This window comes from Ictidomys tridecemlineatus, chromosome 9, assembly GCF_052094955.1.
Source record: "Ictidomys tridecemlineatus isolate mIctTri1 chromosome 9, mIctTri1.hap1, whole genome shotgun sequence".
In the NCBI taxonomy this organism is placed as follows: domain Eukaryota; kingdom Metazoa; phylum Chordata; class Mammalia; order Rodentia; family Sciuridae; genus Ictidomys; species Ictidomys tridecemlineatus.
The window spans coordinates 9,045,622-9,050,297 of record NC_135485.1 but is presented as its reverse complement, the minus strand read 5'-3'; the positions used below and the strand labels follow the sequence as shown (position 1 = coordinate 9,050,297).

Genomic DNA, 4,676 nt, shown 5'->3' with positions numbered 1-4,676 from the left:
CCACCACAGAAGCCCAGAATGAGCTACAGTGAACACAGAGGAGACAGCTTCCACTCCGTCTTCCACCAGTGGACTCCACATAAACGTGCTGTGATCCCTCTGTTCACACAACACCAGGAAACTGATCAGGAAGTCTGTGTCATCCCTAATGTGGGTCAGGAAGGAAGCTGCTTCTGGAACGCAGAGAAAGGCTGGGAATTCCACCCAGCTGTTGGCAAAGCCTTGGCTTCCTACAGCTGGGGACCAATGGAGCTGTGGGCAGGGGGCGAATGGCAGCTCGTTCCGCAGTCAAGGGTGGAAAGGTTCCCAGCTGGAAGAATGTCTCTCCGACACTCAGCTCTGCCAGGCTGCAGTCAGCCTCCCCCTCACCTCCACTGTCTGTCATCGTTCTGCCCAAAACACCTGAACAGAAGAACTTGGGGGAGGAAAGCTTTATTTTGCGTTCTTGGTTTCAGAGGGTCAGTCCATGCCAGGTAATCCCATTGCTGCAGGCCCCAGGTAAGGTAGGGCATCGTGGTGGAGGCAAGCTGCTCATCTCCTGGTAGTCAGGAAGGAGAGAGAGAGAGAGAGAGAGAGAGAGAGAGAGAGAGAGAGAGAGATATCAAGGCTCAAGAGAAAACATATAACCCCCAAAGGCACACCCCCATGACCCACCTCCTCTAGCCATGCCCCCCCACATGCCTGTGGTCCCCTTGAATTAAGATGGACTTACTATGTCTCAGCTCTTATAATCTAACCATTTCCCCTCCTGCATTAACACAGACACTTTGGGGAAACGATTTATATCCAAACCACAGCAGCCATTTTACAGTGAAACCCAAAATCTGGTGGTCGATTGAAAAGTGACGACATGCTCCACAGGTCTTCAGATTCGTGACTCTTCCAATGCAGAACTGAGATCAACGCTGGACTGGAGGGCATGGCTTAGCTGTGAAGGCCCACGAGGAGCAAGCTGAGGTGTGCAGAGCAGAAACAAAGGAAACACATGACTCTTCACCCACCGGCTGCCGGTGCATTGAGCCAGCAACTGCACAAGGGAACGAGAAGCCCGCTCCAAGCCCCCAGCAAGAGGAGGAGCAGAGCTCAGTGGGCACCAACTGCAGAGGGCTGCCACCCTCCTGGGAAGTTCACCATGCCGGAGAAAAGGCCGAAGAGAGGCTTGTCTGCTCAAGCAAATGGAAGGAAGGGTGGAGATGGGGACCTGCCTATGAGGCCCACAGAGCTCACCTGCTTTAGCAGCATTCGCAGCCTCGGGGCTTGTTAAGCTGGGACCAACAGACTGGCCATCTTTCCCTCTTGACACAGAATGAGGGTGGCAGGTGGGAAGAGGGACCCCCTCCCCTTCTCAGCACTCACCAATGAAGAGAACGGGTAGAAGCCAGCTGATCTTTGAAAAGATACTAGAAGAAGAAGAAGTGGGAGTCAGCATGCCACCCCACAGAGAAGCCAAGAAGGTTGATAGCTTTGAAGGCTAGTTTAAAAAAAAAAAATCAGGCAGAAGGAGCTAAAAGGTTGGACAGATAGCATTTGCTGTGCCTTGGCCCCCTGGGAGGTCAACCTGTCTCTTAGGCATAGCTTGATGTGTGGGCCAGGGTTAGGTCCCCCAGAGAATTCAGAGGCAGATGCTAAAGGGGTCCTCAGAACACTGCAGTAGCCAAGGTGTGAGCCAAATGGGAGACAGGGGACCAGAAAGGGGAGGGAGGGGACCACCAGAGAGGACAAAAGAGAGATGATGGGGACTCATTCAACACAGGCCATCTCCCCTTGCAGGTGGATGGCTACCTCCCCCAGAGGGCTCAGGCAGACAGGATGGACAGTGTCCAAGGCAGGCTTAATGACCTCCTCATTCTGGTCTCTTTGTTCTCTAAAGGCATGTACAGCCGCATTAGTATGCTCAGCCAAGGGCCTCCCTTTGTTGTGGCAGGTGCTGCAGGAATTCAGAGCAGCTGATGTTTCATCAAACTCTGAGCCTGCAGAGAGCCCTGGGAGGTCAGAAACCCCAGCCCCTGCCCCTCACATCTGCTCCGTCTGTGGAATGCTGCCACAGCTCAGGAGTATTTTGAAAATCATGTTTATTGGACCTCATCTTCTTATTTTAAGAGGATACGCTTGCACAGGAGGAAAGGTGGAGCATGCACTGGAGCACACAGAAGAAACGACAAATAATGTCTAATCTTACCACCCACGGCAGACACTGCCGACACTTCAGGTCTTCCCTCTCCCTCCCTTCCACCCTCAGGTGTGGAGATGGTATGTGCGCGTGCATGTGTGTGTGCGTGCGTGTGTGTGCGTGCATGTGTGTGTGTGTGTGTGGTGAATATATAAAAAGTGAGACTTTTTCTATTATTCCAGAAGTGACAAATAAAACTGTGAATAAGGAGGCATTCAGTATCACATATTCTCAGTAAAACCAAACACCTTCCTCAAACCTTGCAGAGCAGGATAGGACCCAGCCATTCTACTTCTGGCTCTTTATCAAAGGAATTGAAATCAGCATCTCAAAGGGGTCTCTGCACTCCCAGGTCCATTGCAGCATGGCCCACAATGACCGTGACACAAACAACTTCGAAGTCCACTGATGAGCGAATGGATAAGGAACCTGGGCTCCACACATATTATTATATTATAGTGGAAACTGTGCTCCACTAGAATATTACTCAGACTTAAATAAAGATAATGTTTTCACTTCTGACACAATAGATGAACCTATAGAACATTTTCCAGACACAAAAAGGCAAATACTGTATAATTTCTGTGTTACATGAAATCTAAAATAGTTAAATTTGTAGAAGCAGAGGAGTCTGGAGATGGGAGAGACAAGGCGTGAGGAGAAGCAATAGGTATGTCTTGCCTCAAGGGTGATTGGATTCATGTGTGTATGTGCACCCCCAAACTCATCAAGTCACATGCATTAAATGAGTAGAGCTTTGGATATGGAAATCGTATCTTAAAATGACATTTAAAAAATAGAAATGAAATGGTGCTTAAACCTCACTGCTACCCCCCTGACCGATACCCAGCACCACCACCACCAAACTCTCCCTCTGTATGAGAAGAGCAAAGTGAGGAGAAAAGGGCCATTTCTGATTGTTGGGTGGGAATGCTAGGCTACAGACTCTCTAAGAACTAAACAGGAGCTTATGAATATGGAAGGGGCTTTCCAGAAAAATAGCACATAAATTTGAGGAATTTTCCAGAAGGGGAATACTGACATCTCACTCCCTGGCTGTGCAGTTGATCAGACGGGAGCCTTGTTGATTTCTTCTGCTCCTTCCTGAGTAGGAACATAGAGCCTTGGTGGGAGAGGGCAGAGGAGGGGCGGCCCTGGAGCAGTGGGCTCCTTCAGCTGTCAAGGTGGAGACGCAACGTCCTTCTGGAGGTCCAGCGGCCTCTGGGAGAGTCAGTCCTCACCCCCACACAAGACAGCAGGTTGCCAAAGAAGAGGACCTGGGCAGCAGAACCCCCAGGAGGCATTGAGGGAGGGCTGCAACTGGTCAACTGGAGTTGGACAGTTTGCAGGTAGAAGACCCCTACAGAGGACCTTAGAAAACTGACAACACCCCCACCACAAGTCAGCCATGCAGATGGAATCCTGCCATGGGGACCCATCGGTGTGAACCAAGGGACGACTCACTGCTTGCCTTCTTCCTCCTCCACCCCAGCACCCGGGAGGCCCTGTTGTCCGAGTGAGCACCCACTGTCCTGAAAGAAAGGATGAGGGAAGGAGGGGAAAGAGCAGACTGTGTCCTTGCCTTCACGTCCCCAAGCCTCCAGCACCAGAGGGAGAAGAACTTGTCACCACCAGAGGGCACAGGAAGTCGTGGGGTCTGCTCTTCAGTGAGTAAGAGACGTGACCCAGCATTGTTGGGACGATGACGGGGGAAATTCTTTATGTTCATGACACAGCACGTTGACATCCTTCCAGAAACCTCACAGTACACATGCACACACACACTTACACGGGTGCACATGGTCATCCACTCACAACCAAGTGTGGCCCAGAGCCTCTGGTTGTTCTCACCCTCCCTCCCGAGCAGACTCCATCATTTCCCTTCACATACGGCAACCTCCAGTGGCCAGTCTTCTCCAAACCCTCATCCAGCATCAGGTTCCTCTCCTCCTGACAGCTCACACCTGCCCACTGGAGACTTGAGTGAGGAAGGACACTGGCTTTAAGGTCAGTTTCTTCATTCCAACCTGCTGTCTTGATCCACTGTCTCTCCCTTTTGGATGGCGCTTTAGGATTTTAAAGAAATTAGAGAAGGCGTAGTACATTGGTGACGGGTCGAGTTAGCCAAACAGGAACATAAATCCCAGAATTTCATCTCTGGGAGCTTCCAGGTTGGAAGGGCTCTAAGAGGAATGGACACTGGATATTGAAGTCCACAGTGAAACAACCCTTTTTTTTTCATTCCTTCAGGTTTGGCTCAGGACCCCAGAGACCGCGGCTGCCCTTCCACATGGTCTGTGACCCTCAGCCTGCCTTGGTGTGAGCAGCCCCCCAGCCCCCTCTGGATGTTTCCTAGCACTTCATCACATTCTGGGCCAAGTTCACGTGCAGCGTTGAGGTGCAGGGCAGCAGCTTCCCTTCCAGGTCCTCGTGAGCATTCAGGGTGGAGACGGTGTGATCTAGGACATGGCTTAGGCCAGCGTTTGTGGGTCCCAGTTTTCCCTCA

The 4,676-nt window shown here is 51.2% G+C and overlaps 1 long non-coding RNA gene across 1 annotated transcript; it reads right to left on the bottom strand.

Annotated features, from left to right (window-relative positions):
* Positions 1–416: 416 nt before the first annotated feature.
* On the bottom strand, positions 417–3,941 carry LOC120892410 (uncharacterized). Its single transcript, XR_013425548.1, has 4 exons — positions 3,213–3,941; positions 1,357–1,400; positions 713–952; positions 417–538 (listed from the first exon to the last, which is right to left on the bottom strand). It is a non-coding gene; the product is annotated as an uncharacterized LOC120892410 (long non-coding RNA).
* Between the last annotated feature and the right edge of the window lie 735 nt (positions 3,942–4,676).